Source organism: Lissotriton vulgaris, chromosome 4_1 (genome assembly GCF_964263255.1).
Source record: "Lissotriton vulgaris chromosome 4_1, aLisVul1.2, whole genome shotgun sequence".
NCBI classification, from domain to species: domain Eukaryota; kingdom Metazoa; phylum Chordata; class Amphibia; order Caudata; family Salamandridae; genus Lissotriton; species Lissotriton vulgaris.
The window spans coordinates 1,394,551,506-1,394,570,059 of NC_141691.1; positions in this window are offsets into that span (position 1 = coordinate 1,394,551,506).

Below are 18,554 nucleotides of genomic sequence, written 5' to 3' on the forward strand. Positions count from 1 at the left end.
AGCAGTGTTCTGAGGAAAGCTGGGTGAGGGTCCAACTTTGTAGAGTACACCAGTTTGTGGGTGGGGAACGCCCTGAGATTCTCATAGTCCCTCTCTGACCAGTGGGGTAGATGTTACCAGGAGATGGCCTACCTACCTTTTCAGTAGTTCCCGTTTGCCTTACTACAAACATGCCCAAAATCCAGTATGTCAGGGCAAATGCAAGATGGACAAAGTATTTAGCCACAGTGAACCTGTGATCTGATGGCTGGGGGTGTGTAGGGGAGTGTACAATGGAAATTACTACTGCCCTCCCATATATAACACTAAAATCTAGTTGGAAGCAGGCCCTGGACCCACAACATAAAATTAGACAAAGGTCTAGTAACACAAAGCAGGGTCCTTCAGTAACCAGACTGGGTAAACACAAGAACTGTGATCTGGGCCGGTCTGATCTCTTTCAAGGGCGCAACAACTTTCCATGTGCCTCAGACAGACTTGTCATGCAGGATTTCACTCACTTGTGCCAACAGGAGGGGCACCAACCTTCACACTGAACAGTCAGCTGATCTGAAACGAATCATCCCTGCTCATTCAGGTTGACCTGTCAATAAAAGTGGTCTATTGTGCCATTCCTGGAAGGAATTTCACACTTCACTACAGGTAGGGCAGGGCAGCTGCAGGCTAAGACCAATTAGCCTATAATGACGTAGGCAAGTAAATATAACTTCTGAAAGTTATATTTCTAAACTAGTTAGAAAAAGATCTGACTTTCCCAATGAATCGGATTTTTAAAAACAGTTAGGAAACTTTTTCTGCAGCTGTTTAATACTTGATAGTGATATAATCTGTTTTACCAGTATTTCCTATCGGAACATTTACTCCCAATACAATGAAAATAGCTTTTGGTGATTTGTTCACTGCAGGTACATGCTGACATTAATTTAGGCATGTAAGTACCCCTTCTAGGCACTATGCATTCTACCATATAGGACATTAATTCATTACGGTGACTTATTTAGCACTTAGTAGCAGGTTTTTAGGCCTGTATAATAATTTATTTTCACATGTCTGTCTGCAAACATGAGAACTTGCTGACTGCAGGGGACGAGTTCTCAGTGGAAGCCCAAACATCAGAATTAAAAGCCACAATATTGATTACATCAAACAATAACATTCATAATAAATTGGGAGCAAAGAAGAAAAGAACAATAGTTCCTAATTCTAGAGGGAACCACTAAATCAAGTCAGTATTCAATTGTATCCACCATAGGTAAAGATTAATCTCAATCATACAGTACAATTGGCCCAACAATTCTAGATAGTGTCCTCTTCACTGAGCGTCAACGCGTTTTGGTGGGCCTATAAATGAGCGGCCATCACCTTCTTCAGGAAATTAAATGCATCCCAATCACAATTTGCAGTTTTCAAGGAACCTTCAGTTTCAGTTTGACTAATCCCGGAGGCATTCCACCCCGAAGCGATATACATGGCGGATTAAGATCGGGGAAGGAGACGGTGTGTTTTTCCCCGAGCAGATGCTTACTATCGGAAAAACCATCTCAGCAATTTTTAAGCTGTATCGATTGATTCTTACAATTATTCCAATCGTGTAATAACTCTCTGCGCTGAATTCAGGTTCCTCGAAAAACTTGAAGATTCCTTATCAGCATGAAGAAAGGTTTTAAATAGCCCAACAGTTTAGCTCTTAGTAACGGACCTTGCTGTTTCTCCGACTTAGGTACTGAGTGTATCGAGTACCAAGTGGTAATACTGATCCGGAGGCATTCACCAGACCTGGGAATACAGACTATTAATATTGTGATTGGGACGTATTTAATTTCCTGAAGAAGGTGATTGCCGCTCATTTATAGGCCCACCGAAACGCGTCTATGCTCAGTGAAGAGGACACTATCTAGAATCTGTTGGGGCAAATGTACTGTATGATTGAGATTAATCTTCACCTATGGTGGATACAATTGAATACTGACTTGATTTAGTGGTTCCCTCTAGAATTAGAAACTATTGTTCTTTTCTTCTTTGCTCCCAATTTATTATGAATGTTATTGTTTGATGTAATTAATATTGTGGCTTTTAATTCTGATGTTTTTACTCAGCTATGTACTGTTTTTAGCTTTATTCAATTGAACTGTATTTGATGTATGTTTTTTTAATAAAATTGAATATCATTTTTAGTGCAGGTATCTGTCGATCACATCCTTTATGTCCACTCTCTTGTTACTGGTGTGAGGTAGTGTGGAATATTTGTATGGTGAATGTACTATTAGCCATAGGGGCACTTTTTTCGTGACTCCCCTTTGGCTGGTGGGTCCCTCTCCTCTTCTTGGTGCTATGTTTTCATTAGTGCACTGCTCTCAGGACCACTGCAAGTTTGAGCTGCCCTGAGGGCAGCGCATTATACATAATAGAGTACACTAGGGTAAAGGTTCCCAAAGAAACACAGATGGAGCACCTCAAGGAGGTAGAAGCGGAGAGCAGGAAACGCAGCATGTCAGGAGCTGGCAACAACAGGTGTTAACATCTCAGAGTACCCACAATGCAACAGACATACCCTTCCCTCATCTTTATTCCCAGTCAACTCGTAAGCTTCTGGTAAGAACAAAAAACAAGGCTGAACAATCTCTCGAGTTTCCCCGGTCTCCAGCTGCTGTTTCCAGCTATTGCAGGTGCTTGGTGCCCTGAACACTGCTGGATGGGATAATTTCATTTTTTTCCACCCGGAGGGAGTTAGGAGACAAATAAAAGAGGCAGATGCGTTGCCTTGCAAGGGGTCTGTCCTGGGGAAAGGCCCTGATGAGGAGGAAGATAACTTTGAGTAATGAAGTAAGGGTTTGTCCCCAGACTGTCTATTGTGGGCCAGCCAATGGCCTGGATTCAAGTTGAAGGCCTGCTCTGCCCTTGAACGCCATGATACTTCTGTCTGATAACTCCATCCATGAGGTAGTTGCTTCAAGGCAATGAGGGATGGAGAGAGATCTTTGTAGAGCACCTGGACACAGAGAGACCCTTAGGGGCTTCAGGAATGGTACTCCGCACATGACCCACACACTCAGGCAAGGCTCGGATGTCGTTTATCCGGACAAGCTGGGATTTTGTGTCTAGAAGACGCCCAAATGTCTCAATAAGTGCAATATCCTTCCAGCAGGCCTTGGCGGTCCAGAGAAGCTGTAAGCGGTCCTGCATATGGTTGGGCCATATTTGGCATTCCAGTATGATGCTAAAGGTTGGAAGCAGTAAAATATCATGTATTTATTTGATAATATTTTTATTGAACCCTTTTATCATACAGAATAACCAGTCAACATTATAAGTCTAACAAAGAAAGCAAACCGGTTGACAAGCATTTCAGAAAAAGCTATCGCTGAAGTACAGATAGCACTGCTAAAAAATATTGCTTTTACATAAGCTGCTAAAAACTGATTGCAGGCGTCCGTCCAGCAGCAGACCTCCATCCGAGCAAGTCTTGCCTGCCACCAAACGCTTTTTGTCAAGGAATAGGTTTTTTGTTCCATAGCATGAATAGTTCTTTGCAACGCTATCTGCAGATCAGCCACTCCCTTCACTTGCAGCACCTCATGCATCTTGTGCAGAGCTGTTAATTCGGTAAACCCTGTCAATACACATCCCTTTCTCGCCCAAAAGTCCTCTCTCAACGGGGGTTATTTACAAGTCCCTTGTGCCGCCGGTGCGACACTTTTAAAATGGGAAAGAGTGACGTACCAGCGGCGCAATGGGCTTGTAAAAGCCCCAACGTGTGGCAAAGCAGAAGTTAGTGGTTAGAGAGAGAGCTTGGTTAAACATGATCAGTTAATACAACTGAACCAAGAAGTTAGTGGTTAGAGAGAGAGTTTGGTTAAACATGATCAGTTAATACAACTGAACTAAGAAGTTAGTGGTTAGAGAGAGAGCTTGGTTAAACATGATCCGTTAATACAACTGAACTAAGAAGTTAGTGGTTATAGAGAGAGCTTGGTTAAACATGATCAGTTAATACAACTTAACTAAGAAGTTAGTGGTTAGAGAGAGAGCTTGGTTAAACATGATCAGTTATTACAACTGAACTAAGAAGTTAGTGGTTAGAGAGAGAGCTTGGTTAAACATGATCCGTTAATACAACTGAACTAAGAAGTTAGTGGTTAGAGAGATAGCTTGGATAAACATGATCAGTTAATACAACTGAACTAAGAAGTTAATGGTTAGAGAGAGAGCTTGGTTAAACATGATCCGTTAATACAACTGAACTAAGACGTTAGTTGTTAGAGAGAGAGCTTGGTTAAACATGATCCGTTAATACAACTGAACTAAGAAGTTAATGGTTAGAGAGAGAGCTTGGTTAAACATGATCAGTTAATACAACTGAACTAAGAAGTTAAATGTTAGAGCGAGAGCTTGGTTAAACATGATCAGTTAATACAACTGAACTAAGAAGTTAGTGGTTAGAGAGAGAGCTTGGTTAAACATGATCAGTTAATACAACTGAACTAAGAAGTTAGTGGTTAGAGAAAGAGCTTGGTTAAACATGATCATTTAATACATCTGAACTGAATATTGTGCACAAGGAGTGGGTGATTTAGATGTTCAGAGCAATAACTCTGATAATATTCATATTAAACACAAAGCTAGGTCATACCAGCTGGAACAAAAGCGTTATTTACTATTTTCTATATATTTAACTACATAATATGCTTCTACTCAAGGGGATGCTTCACGGCCAGCTCGGCCAGGGCTGAAGGAGTAAGTGCCTTCACTGGCCTCATGCTGAGAGCTGAGAATAAGATCAGTATCCACTCTCTGGTCTCAAGTGTGAATCACCATAAAATAGCTCAGAAGGATAATTTGCCAGCTGCAGAGCACTATGTGTAAGTGTGGGCCTCAGATTTGTATTGATTTAAGATAGATCAGAAACTCATGGGCTTATTTACAAAAAAACTGACCCATCTGTATAGAAGCATCAGTTTCCCTGCGCCTGTGTATGAAACCCTTGCACCACCATAGATGCGCCATATTTACAATATGATTCAGAAAAGGGGGTGGTGATGAACAGAGTGTCTGAATTAAGCAGACCACTCTTACCCAGTCCAAAGATCAGGGCTTGATCCATCACCGTTATTTATCTCACTGCCCCATCCCAGCTCAGAACCTGGCTATATGCAAATCAGTCTGTCCCTGGCCCAGTGCATCATGGGAACAGGGCAGACTAAACTACCAAGCCAATTCTTCACCAGAAAGGAGACAAGCTACCGGGGACCGGTTTCTGGCATTTCAGCCGTCTTCGGCCCGGCTTGCTTGAATCCTGATGGAGCAGTGAGAAAGGGACTCATGTCTGAGTATACCCTGCCACACCTATGGTGGCCAAAAACGATTCAGAAAAGGGGGTGGTGATGAACAGAGTGTCTGAATTAAGCAGACCACTCTTACCCAGTCCAAAGATCAGGGCTTGATCCATCACCGTTATTTATCTCACTGCCCCATCCCAGCTCAGAACCTGGCTATATGCAAATCAGTCTGTCCCTGGCCCAGTGCATCATGGGAACAGGGCAGACTAAACTACCAAGCCAGATCTTCACCAGAAAGGAGACAAGCTACCGGGGACCGGTTTCTGGCATTTCAGCCGTCTTCGGCCCGGCTTGCTTGAATCCTGATGGAGCAGTGAGAAAGGGACTCATGTCTGAGTATACCCTGCCACACCTATGGTGGCCAAAAACGATTCAGAAAAGGGGGTGGTGAATTGACTTGGTAGTTTGGTCTGCCCTGTTCCCATGATGCACTGGGCCAGGGACAGACTAATTTGCATGTAGCCAGGTTCTGAGCTGGGTTGATGCAGTGAGCTAAAAAACGGTGATGGGTCAAGCCCTGATCTGTTGACTGGGTACGAGTGTTCTGTTTAATTCAGATACTCTGTCCATCACCACCCCCTTTTCTGAATCGTTTTGTCCACCACAAGCGTGGAAGGGTATGCTCAGACATGAGTCCCCTGCTCACTGCACCATCAAGATTCAAGCAAGCCGGGCCGAAGACGCTGTAATGCCAGAAAACGGTCCCCGGAAGCTTGTTTCCTTCCCAGTGAAAGAATTGGCTTGGTAGTTTGGTTTGCCCTGTTCCCATCATGGGTATTAAGATAGAATATCGACGGGAAAATATCGACTAGCATTAATATCGTGGTAAGAATATCGAAAGAAAAAAATATCGTCTTAGTAAATATCGTTGTAAAAAATATCGTTTTGTTAGAATGACATAAATATCGTCAAACAAAAATATCGATGAATAGAATATCGTTGACTAAAAAATCGTTGTATATAATATCGACAAAAAATATAATGTTTTAAAAAAAAAAAATTATTATTATTTTTAATAAAAATTTAGAAAAATACTTTTAGTAATAATAATTATAAAAAAATATTTTTTACAATAGATTTGTTAAAATTTTAGTAGCGGGTTATTGGTATTATAGGGGATAAGGGTGGGTAGTAATTTAAAATTAAATATAAAAAATGAACAAATTAGGAATTTAATCAGAATTCGAAATTTAAAATTTCTAAATAGATTTTTTCACGAAATTTTATTTGTAATCATTAATTAATAATTCATATTTAAATTTTAGTAGTTGTTCATTGGTATTTTAGGGGCTAAGGGTGGGTATTAATTTGAAAATTAATAAAAAATAAAGATAAAAAATAAAAAAATCGAAAATAAATCAGAAATAGAAATTTAACAATAAAAATTAGAAATTTTAACGAAATTATTTTTGTAATGATAGTGAAAATTTTCATAATAATATTTTAGTAGCGGGTTATTGGTATAATAGGGGATAAGGGTGGGTAGTAAATTAGATAATATGTATTAAAAAAATCGAAAAATAAGAACAAATTAGAAATTTAATCAGAATTCGAAATTTACAAATCAAAATTTGAAATTGTCACGAAATTTTATTTGTAATATGTATATTGTTTACTATCCTGCACATTCCCTGATATAAGTTTGATTGGAGTTAGAATAGTATTTTTTTAAATTTTACTGACCAGCACATTCACTGAGTTAAGTTATGTTTGGAGTTAGAATAGTAATGTATTATTGTTTACTATCCAGCACTTTCCCTGACTTATGTTGGTTTGGAGTTAGAATAGTAATTTATTATGGTTTACTATCCAGCACTTTCCCTGACTTATGTTGGATTGGAGTTAGAATAGTAAATTATTATGGTTTATTATCCAGCACTTTCCCTGACTTATGTAGGATTGGAGTTAGAATAGTAAATTATTATGGTTTATTATCCAGCACTTTCCCTGACTTATGTTGGATTGGAGTTAGAATAGTTAATTATTATGGTTTACTATCCAGCACTTTCCCTGACTTATGTTGGATTGGAGTTAGAATAGTAAATTATTATGGTTTATTATCCAGCACTTTCCCTGACTTATGTTGGATTGGAGTTAGAATAGTAATTTATTATGGTTTACTATCCAGCACTTTCCCTGACTTATGTAGGATTGGAGTTAGAATAGTAAATTATTATACTTTATTATCCAGCACTTTCCCTGACTTATGTTGGATTGGAGTTAGAATAGTAATTTATTATGGTTTACTATCCAGCACTTTCCCTGACTTATGTTGGATTGGAGTTAGAATAGTAATTTATTATGGTTTACTATCCAGCACTTTCCCTGACTTATGTAGGATTGGAGTTAGAATAGTAAATTATTATACTTTATTATCCAGCACTTTCCCTGACTTATGTTGGATTGGAGTTAGAATAGTAATTTATTATGGTTTACTATCCAGCACTTTCCCTGACTTATGTTGGATTGGAGTTAGAATAGTAAATTATTATGGTTTATTATCCAGCACTTTCCCTGACTTATGTTGGATTGGAGTTAGAATAGTAAATTATTATGGTTTACTATCCAGCACTTTCCCTGACTTATGTTGGATTGGAGTTAGAATAGTAAATCATTATTGTTTATTATCCAGCACTTTCCCTGAATTATGTTGGATTGGAGTTAGAATAGTAAATTATTATGGTTTATTATCCAGCACTTTCCCTGACTTATGTTGGATTGGAGTTAGAATAGTAAATTATTATGGTTTATTATCCAGCACTTTCCCTGACTTATGTTGGATTGGAGTTAGAATAGTAATTTATTATGCTTTACTATCCAGCACTTTCCCTGAGTTATGTTGGATTGGAGTTAGAATAGTAAATTATTATGGTTTACTATCCAGCACTTTCCCTGACTTATGTTGAATTGGAGTTAGAATAGTAAATCATTATTGTTTATTATCCAGCACTTTCCCTGACTTATGTTGGATTGGAGTTAGAATAGTAAATTATTATGGTTTATTATCCAGCACTTTCCCTGACTTATGTTGGATTGGAGTTAGAATAGTAATTTATTATGCTTTACTATCCAGCACTTTCCCTGACTTATGTTGGATTGGAGTTAGAATAGTAAATTATTATGGTTTACTGTCCAGCAGAATTATTATTATTTTTAATTCTGCAGTATCTATTCATTATTTTTAATAAGAATCATATATGTTATGTAGTAATATTCTTTTCATAAATATACATTAAAAACATTTTTATAACATTTTTACATTAATATGACAAGTCAAAATTAAGAAACAAATTTTTTTAAAAAAAAATTTATTGAGAGTTTAATTTGGTATTGCAAAGATATTACAATTTTTCAAAAAACATTTTACATAATTTTTGGTCACAAATTATATAGCATTTTTTTACATAAATACTGTTTGTATTGTACATAAATTATTATATTAAATTTTAATAATTATTATTAAAATTTAATATATTACATATTTATTATGGCATTGTTTTTATCAAGATATGTACATAACATAAATTTACATTTTGTAATATCTGAGAAAAATATTTAACAATGAAATACATTTTTTTAATAAAAAACAATTAATACATAACTCTTTTAAACATATTAATGTCTCTTTTACAATATTCATATGTTTTTTAACAAGAAAAAAAAATTATTAATACATATTGCATATATTATGCTATTTAATACAATTTATTTTTTAGTTAAAGGGTATTTTGTCCTATTTTAGTTTTTATTATGCAGCCATTTTACTTTTTGGAACTTCACTTTTTAGTCTATCAACATCGTTGTTTGGGTCATTTTAGAAAACGGAAGCTCGCGGTTGGGAGCTGTTTCTTGTTGGTGAAGGTAAGTTTGTTTCACTTTACTTTTAAACATATTTAACTTAAGTTTAGTGATAGTTGTAGTGTGTACGTGTACATATGTGTAGTACTTTACATATTATGTGCGAATTACGTGTTATTTTGCGTCGTTATGGAGAGCGTACTTTGTGAGGTAGTTCGAACAAAAGTAACGTTTACTGTTGTATTAATGGATGAATTAAGATTGTTTGTATGTGTTATATGCTAGGTGTAGGCTATGCGTATTTCCAATGTTTTGAGGTTTGTTATTTTTTCGATAATTTACAGGTCTTCGTTTTGGTGAGCAGATGGACTGTGACGTTTTTTTTTTTTAAGCAGGTACATATTTTTGAAAATGTCCTGCGTTTTCGGGGTCTCTACTTTTTTTACTCGTGAAGATTTATCTACTTTTTTATGGTTTCCAATTCGAGAGGATTGCAACGGGAGTATTATCAAACAGTTGTATTTTTTGCATTTTGTTGGGATTTTTCGATATTGGATATGGATAGCTTTTGGTATTATTCCTGTGGAAATCATCACCATGGAACATATTCTACAGCAGCAGAACCGTAAGTAAAAGTGATATTTACTTTTGGGTTGCATTGTGGTATAGTCTACTGTTTAGTTAAATGTTATATTATTATGCCTTGTAAAAATATATTATTGATTATTTTACATGACATAATATTACAATATTTAACTACATATTATCTTTAATTGTCCTTTGCTCACTTTTTGGGAATTTATATTTAAAGGATTGATTTAGCTATTAGATCTAAGTATGCTAGACCTTCTATACTTGGGTACATTCTAGTTTTTTGCTGGAGATATTCGTACATGTTTAATGTTTGTTTACTTAGTTTAGGGCCAATTTTTGAAAGTGATTGCTCTATTCTGAGTTCTTGGTAGCTTTGCTCTTTTTTAATGCTTTGGATCAGTTTGTGAAGTGTTGGTTGACTTCTTCCTAAAGTCGCTTGGAAGGCATTATGCCATCCTTCAACTGCGTTATTAGTTTTAGCTTTTTGGGCTATTGTACTAGCATAGACATTCCACCATGGAATTTGAAATTTAGGTTGTCTACGGTGGCCTGAACGATGTAATCTTCCAACCCATGTATCTTCAAAGTAGTCTAAGAAGGGAGTGAGCTTTTTTTCATTGGTGCGGTAGAAAGGGCTGTCAATTAATAAATTGTAGTAGTTAGCTACTTCTGTTGTTGGTACATATGCTAATGCTATCAACTTCTTTATTTGATAAGCAAAGTTACTGTTTGTACAATATTCAATGCTTAAAGTTGATTTTTGTAAGTGCCTCCATATGCTTTGGTTGTAGTGATAATAACAACCTTGTATGGAGGTATGGGGATATATTTTAAGGATAGCTTGAATCATGGCCATTTCAAAGTCAATTACAATTCTTTGAGGATAGTAATTATCAGTTAATTCTTTGATCGTTGTTAAAATTTCAACGTAGGTAGTATTTGTTTTGTTTGGCAGCAGAGTATAAATTAGAGGTATATTTGTATCTTGGTATTCCCCATGAATGGTGTAAAGTTGATAGAAAGGTTTGGGACAAACTTTAAAAGTCCCGTCCATCATCCATGTTTCACATGATTTAAGCTTTTGCAAATTACTATTAGTAGCAAAAAGTAAAATTCTTTTGTCATGACTGTTGTTGTCATACATTAAGAATTTATCCTCATTATGTGTAATGGTAAATTCTGGATATATTTTTATATCCTGAAAACTTTCTGGTGTTGGTGGAGTTGGATCAGAAGCACGTTTAGTTTTAGCAATTAATCTCTTTAAGTTGGGAATAGAAGGTAGCTGTCCTGTCACATGTTCAGGCACTTTGCTTAAAACATTTTTCAAAATGCTAGTGCTTGTTTCTTGTGATCCTGTACTAGCATCTTTCAATGTTTCTAGTGCTTCTCTCACTTCCACTTCAGTTACATTTGGTGGGTGGTTATGCTCACGTACATTTACCACATTGTTATCAACAGTTGTTGCTCTACCATAGCATGCATTTGAGTAATATTTACTACATTTCCAATGGGTCTTATTAGCTTTCACTCTTTCTTGGGTGTAGGTGTAACCCATGTAGCTCAGCATTAGTTTTCCTTTTTGCGAAGTAATGAAAGTAGCTCCAGTTGCCATGTCTAAGGTAGATCTGTGGAAATATATATATGTCTTTTTTAGAACATTGAACACCATTTTAGAGGTGTGTATAAGACTAGGCAAAAGTGTAAACATATACTTACTATGTGGCTTCACTGGTAAACCTTTTATTCTTATTTCTTTTTCAGAATTGTCTCCCTTTTACGTTCTGTAGTAGTGTTAAAGAATAATAGAAAGAAATACTTTAGTGTAATAGGTGTATCATTTTACTTTCTGAATTGTTATAGATAGACTGACTATACTTACTTGATGTAGTAGAGGATGTTGGTAGTGTAGTTGTAGATAGGCAAATAATTTTGTAGAGTCTGTGGAAAAAATTATCATTGTGTTACTTGTAGTATTTGGATGATAATAGTTGGATACATATTATTTACATTGTACATTTACTTAGCAAGTTTAAATAATTTTTATCAGCTATCTAAATAGACATGGATAAGGTAGTTTATAAATGTTTTTACATCTAACTGTATTGTCGTTGTTGATAAGTTCAACATGTTTAGTTTTCACTCTAAAGATCAACAGTTTTAAAAATAGGGACTTTATCTACTTATAGTAACTTCGAAGAAAAAATGGTATTTAACTTACTTGAAGTGTAGTGTGATGTATTGTAGTTGTAGTCGTTGGTTTGTATTCTCTTCTCTCAGCAAGGTAACCGTTTTTCTCCAAGGTTGGGCCAAAAATGGTAAATTACGTTAAGTGTGTCATTGTATTTATATTAGTGAGTTAATTAATGGTACTTTTTGATTGGTTCAATTAGTGAAAATTCAAATTCATTGGTTGAGAACGTTATTTGGAATGGGAAAACCGTTATTTTCGTAAGACTATGTTGTTTCACTGTTTGTTTGTAAAAGAATATTTTAAAATGTGTTATAAGTTACATTTTTGTGTAATATTTAAATCGTTTATATGTTGAAAATAAAGAAATGTTTATCATATTTAGGCCATCGGAGTGTAATATAGTATCAGTAAACGAAAAAAAAAATTCACTATATTAATATTTTATGTTACACATAAGTAATAGGAAAACAAAAAAATAATATGTGTTCATAGTTGTGTTAAAAAAATATCCCAAAAAATGAGTAAATTCAAGAATAGTGCATTTCGAGTTATAAACAAAACGACGATATTTTTTGTATATTTTTAGAGCACATAGGTCGTCGATGTTAGTGTAGTCGATATATATGTCAAAGGTAATGTTATTTAAAATAAAGTCGATAATGTAGTAGTCGATATTTAAGTAGTCGATATTAGTGTGAACGATATTAGTGTTGTCGATAAAAAAATATCGATATTTGTGTGAATTGTAGTTTAAGTATAGGATGACGATATTTATGTAAACGATGTTTTAGTGACGATATTTTTATCAGACGATATTTATGTTAACGATATTTGAACATGGAACCACCATCATGCACTGGGACAGGAACAGACTAATTTGCATATAGCCAGGTTCTGAGCTGGGATGGTGCAGTGAGCTAAAAAACGGTGTTGGATCTAGCCCTGATCTCTTGACTGGGTGAGAGTATTCTGCTTAATTCAGAAACTCTGTCCATCACCACCCCTTGTTGTTTAATTATTTACAATATGGCACACCATGCCGCAAGGATTGACAGATGGGTCCGAAATTCGGACGCCTTTGTCGGCGCAACAGTCATGCATGGCTGGAGTCGTGTCGCAAGCACGATGCAACTCCAGAAATGCATGGTAAGGCCTATTCCTAATACACTGCATCACTCCTTACGCCTGCTCCATGCAGGCGTGTGGTTTTCATACAGTGGCGTCCTAGAAGTGGCGCAGTGAAAAGATTTCATTACGTCATTTCTACAAGGCTTTCCCGCATGGGAACGCCCAGCCTGCATACATTATCCCTGACACAGGTATAATGTGATGCAGGGCTTTACATGTTGATGCATTTCCCTAGATGTGTCACGCTGTAAATGGGCTGCAATGTCGGTCATTGTTTATGTCACGAAAAGTGACGCAACAGCGGCACAAAAGTGTTGCAAGGGGCTTGTAATTCTGCCCCTCTAAGTTTTTGTTACAAAGTTCCTTAAGTTAACTGCAGGCTGCAAGTTACAAAATAGCTCGGTTCTTTAGGCAACTGTTTCAAACGGGTCAGTTTAACCACAAGGGATACTTTGGAAGCTCTGCAAGTTTTAACTCAGTCATTAGATTGCGTTACACTTAACAGGCTCCCTTCATTCTTTCTTTAAATGTGTTATTTTCATATAGTATACACTAAGCACAGAAAATATTCCAGACGCGCCATATTTCTTCAGGATTCGGGTAATCCCAAACTAATCAGCTTTAAGATCCTGCAGTGCACTGGGTACTCTGTCTCTGCCCAGGCTTGCTATTGTGTGGCATGGGTCCAAAACAATATAAGGCCATCTGGATGCTTCTTCCATTTTTGGCAGTACCCATAAGTACCTGTTTCTAAGTGTTAATAAAGAGAAAATAGGGCATCTTTCACCGTTTAGTGGTATGACTATGTAAGCTCTCTCTTTATGAACAAGCACTGGCAATGCCATTGGATCTCCTCTATGGGGCTTATTGGTTTTGTGAATGCCTTTTAGCAACAGCATCAGCAAGGTGCTGCATAGCATGGCGAAAAGCTAAAAAAAGTGTGATGACACTCTCTGTCATTTTGAAAGGGCACGCGTGCTCTGTTACCAACACACGCCAACAAAATTACACTGGCACCATTATTTTTATTTACTGATCTGAGATGAGTTTTACCAGTCCTGTCATCTGTTGACTCCCCCTCCACCCGCCCGCCTCACCGCTCTTACCTGTGCCGGCCGCACCTGACAGTGTGATTGGTAGTGAAAGGCTTATTCACCTGTCTCCCTCAGGGTCCTTTCAAAAGTCTCTGACAGTCTCTGATGAACAGTCTTTCTTTTTCGTATGATCGGATATTTTTTCAAGTAGATGTACACTTTGTAGCTATCGTAGGTGGAGTGTGCAGACTGTCCGTGCTACTGGGATTGTCCGTGGTGGAATCCACTTTGATTCCATATGTGGGAGGTAATTTGATATGGAGGTGGGGAATGTGCAAGGGTGCCAGTGTCACTAGTGACCCGTGAGCTCGCCTTTTGTGTATCCTTCCCCCTGGGATTAGCCTGTAGGCAGGGGTCTCCGACCTTTTCTGTAACTAGAGCTACTTATGTTCAATCAAAGTGATCCCGAGCTACTATTATTGATTTTGTAATAGTGACCACGTCAGATAAAGCTTCTTTAGTGCCCCTCCAGGATGTATGACGTTACAAGGCATACTTTTACAACGCATACCTTTACAACACATTTTTACAATGCAACATCCATTACAACGCATTCCATTACAACGCATGCATTACAACACATTTTTTAAAACTACCTTTACAACGCATTCCATTACATCGTATACTACCTTTACAACGCATACCATTACAACACATAACATTACATTGCATGTAAGGTAAGTATTGGATAGTGTAGGGGTAAAAATTACTATTCTAACTCCAGGGGGGTGCAACAGTAGGGTAAGTGTTGGATAGTGTAGGGGTAAAATTACTATTCTAACTCCAGGGGGTGCAACCGTAGGGTAAGTGTTGGATAGTGTAGGGGTAAAAATTACTATTCTAACTCCAGGGGGGGCAACAGTAGGGTAAGTGTAGGATAGTGTAAGGGTACTATGTGTTGTAATGCTATGCGTTGTAATGGTATGCGTTGTAATGACTGCGTTGTAATGACATGCGTTGTAGTGTCATGCGTTGTAATGGTTGCGTTGTAATGGCATGCGTTGTAAAAGTTTCGTTGTAATGGTAGTCTGTTATCCCACAATGGAGTTAGGAAAAGTTGTGATGTGATTCGAGCCTGGGAACACCATGTTCCAAAACGTATCAATTTCGAACTTACCTGAGTAATCCAATCAAAAGGCAGGACATTATTTAAATGCACAGAAAATCGAGGCTAGATTGGTTTGCTGGAGTCAAACCTGTGAACAAGTGCAATGTAGCACGAAACGCGTCAGGTGAAAGTGATTTATTTCTGGATGTAAAATGCTGGTGTTTTGCAATCAAATGAACTTTGAAAAGTTCGTCTGTCATCGTGTGCATTTCCGAAGCTTTGGGCAACTTGTGAAATACAATATATATATATATATATATATATATATATATATATATATATATATATATAGAGGTTATTCAGAAAAAGTGATAAATCAGGCTATAGAAAAATCAGGAACACTAGCTAGAGAGGACCTACTAACTAAAAGCAAAAAAAGCACTTTGGTCACAGGTGGGGAAGAAATTTTATCGAAAGATGACACGACCACCTTTTGTTTAATCATAGGCTACAGCAGACAACATAAAGAACTAAGCAACATTATTCAAGGAAGCTGGCCAATTCTCCTGAGTGACCAGGTTTTAGGACCCCTGCTCCCGCAGAGGGTGTCCATTACCTACAGTAGAGCCCCCTCTATGCGGGACAACTTAGTAGTAACAAGTCCAGAAATTGCAGCAAATCCCATCTGGTATCAGAACCTAAAAGGCTTTAAAAGATGCATAACATGCAAAGCTTGTACACATGGTATTAGTACAACTACATACACAAGCCCTTTTAGAGCTAAACCATACAAAATTTCTAAAATGTTGACTTGTAAATCAGAATATGTTGTTTATGTTTTAACATGTCCGTGTGGTAGAATATATGTAGGAAGCACAAAATTACAAGCCAATTTAAGAATACTGCAACATTTGCGGGCGATAACAAACATGGACAATACCTACCCGGTGGCTAGGCATTTTAAGGAGGCCCATGGTGCTAATAACAAAGGGTTATCGTACTACTTGATCGATTCAATACCCCCAAATAGACGAGGAGGGGATAGAGAAAGTAGATTACGCAAATTAGAAACAAGATACATCCTGCTATTAGATTCAAAACAACCACAGGGTCTTAACAATACGGAAGACTTGTATACATGTTTAGAATAAAACAACATTTAAGATAAAACTGAAAGGATGATGACAAAAAGGAAAAAAGACGATTTACCAGCAATTATGAGATTAACATGTCACCCATACACTAAAGAATTCTTTTTAGTATATAAAAGTATTTATTGTATATTGAAACATATATTTTAAGATGAGATATTGATATGATATTTTTAACTTGTATATAGTATTTATTTATTATATTGATGTTAATTGACATATTAGTTCTAATTTTTGAATGTCTTATACATGGATCAATTAATTTATGACATTAAGTTGAATTTAAGTGACTGGTAAAGATATTAAGTGTGTATAAAATATCTGGATACATGAAATCTATAAAGTGGTTTGGAGGTTTAAATTGGTCGTATATAATATACAGCAATACACAAAACATTATGATGAAATATGGTGCTGTATATATATATCAGTTGAATTTTATGGTTATATATTATTTTTTATTGTTACTTATTATTTTATTTATCACAAAATGAGTCTTAGGATTCAGACACTTGCACTTTAGGGGTTGTCGCTATTGTATTTTTGTTATTATTTATGTTTTTGAACTATCTCAATGGAATTATGAACATACTAAAATGGTATTTTACCACGATCGCCCCCTTTAACTTGCGGATTTTGCACATACAGTCAAGTTTATACTTTGACAACGGGTATTATACCGGTATTGGTCAAGGCTTATAACTGTACAGTTAATGACGTGAGATTTACAGCACTGATAACATTGGGATAAATGTCCTAGCTAGCTGTACCGACACATGTTTAAATTATGAGTTTTGAACTATTTTTCACATCATGAAAATATAAATATGTCGAAAGAGTATTTTACCGATATATTTTATGACATAATTTTAAAAACTGTACTGTATATTTGTATGTTTGCGTATTTGCACTAAAATGGGAAATTTAGAATATAGAATGTAAATAACATCGATACATTTACAAACGTAGTATGTTTTCCATATCCATTGAAAGAAATGTCACGTGATGGGTTTTGAAATGAGCACTTGCACTTTAAAAAAGCTTCTCATTGGCCATTGCATTGTCGAGTGAACAAGCGGCGGGAGCCGCGAAACGCGTCTTTTGACTTTGGGCTAAAATAAAATAACCTAAGAAGAGAATTTGGGTCCGTGTCCTGTTTCCACGCTGCGTGCGCGATTGAGGCGTATGCGCCCGGCTGTTCAGGATTTTGGAATATATATATATATAAACGTGAGAACTTACGGATGTATTATATTATATCCCTGCTTGGACATAACACCTTCCAAGATGGCGCCCATTGTGGCACATAGGGGTGAAGTCCTATGTTTATGCTAATGCCTATTCACTTTTGCATTTAATGGGATGTTTGTTAACAACAAGTGACACACTGATGAAAGCTAACGCCGAAACGCGTCTGTGCTTTTTGTTCCCAAAAGAATAAATCACCTGGATAAACTCTTGGTCTATGAGTGCTGCCTCTTTCTTGCTAAACTGAGAAGGATTTCGAGCGACATGTTATGCGGTTTTCCCGCGTACCGCTAGCAGCACCCATTCGTGAGTGCACAGCTTCTCGTGGGAGTCGAGCGTTTCCGAGGAGGAGTTACGCTGTGCACCGTTGCGGCCGCTGGACAACAATACAAGGATCATAACGAGACCGGCGAGGGCGCCAACGTAAGGAGAGCGCTGGGCTGGTTCCGGAGCCCCTGACGGGAGACGCGCCTGCCGGTGAGCTGATTTCCCTTTTTCTTTTCCACGCATGAATGCAGAAGCGTGTAGGGGTATTATTCAACAGAACGACAGTAGCACCAAGAGTAAACAGGTGACAGGGAACTATGCACCAAGGCTGCCAATTTGAGAAACCACAAGTGTAAACAACATCCTTAAACAGCAGCAAAATGTTTTCTGACACAGAGCGCATGAATGCAGCAAAGGATATGTTCAAGCGCAAGGGGATGCCAACACAGGTGGCAACTAAAACAACGCCCGAAGAACCACCACAGGATCGCAAACTAAAAGAAATATTTGTGAAGTTGGAAAAATTACATGAGCGCGAAGTGCGCAAGTGGTGGGAGGCCACAAGTTTAACAAACTATATTGAAGAGAAAAGAGTACCTAGGGGACTGAGAGTGCATACGGTACCTTCCTATGAACATCCGGATCCCCAACTGCTCACTGACTGGTTTGAGCATACTGCATCCTACTGTGAAGGCA